The sequence below is a fragment of the Nanorana parkeri genome, unplaced genomic scaffold (genome assembly GCF_000935625.1).
Source record: "Nanorana parkeri isolate BGI_ZX_2015 unplaced genomic scaffold, ASM93562v1 scaffold15, whole genome shotgun sequence".
In the NCBI taxonomy this organism is placed as follows: domain Eukaryota; kingdom Metazoa; phylum Chordata; class Amphibia; order Anura; family Dicroglossidae; genus Nanorana; species Nanorana parkeri.
Genome location: NW_017306283.1, coordinates 1,053,492 through 1,053,795, shown reverse-complemented (window position 1 = coordinate 1,053,795; position 304 = coordinate 1,053,492). Strand labels below are relative to the sequence as shown.

Sequence of the window (304 nt, the reverse complement as noted above, 5' to 3'; positions counted from 1 at the left end):
CATCCCTCCCCACTCCCCTTCCCATGCCACCTCCTCCCTCCCCATCATAGCACCTCCTTTCCCAGCCACCTCACCTTCTCTTTTCCTGGTCACAGCACATCCATTCCTGGCCACCTCCTTGCCTCAATCATCAGAACATTACTCGCCACCCATGCCTTTCCCTGCAGAAGACAACCCTCCCCAGCCTCCTCATCCTCCAATCAGAGCATATACCTCTCTGCCCATGTCCTTGCCTGGAGAGCACATCCGTTCCTGCCCACCTTACCACTGCCCCCCCCCCCCCCCCCCCCTCCCGCCCCCCACC

General features: G+C 61.2%; 1 protein-coding gene across 1 annotated transcript in view; it reads right to left on the bottom strand.

Moving 5' to 3' along the window:
• Positions 1-304, bottom strand: part of LOC108788941 (semaphorin-3F-like) — a 94,819-nt gene that overhangs the window by 2,277 nt on the left and 92,238 nt on the right. The window lies entirely within an intron of this gene.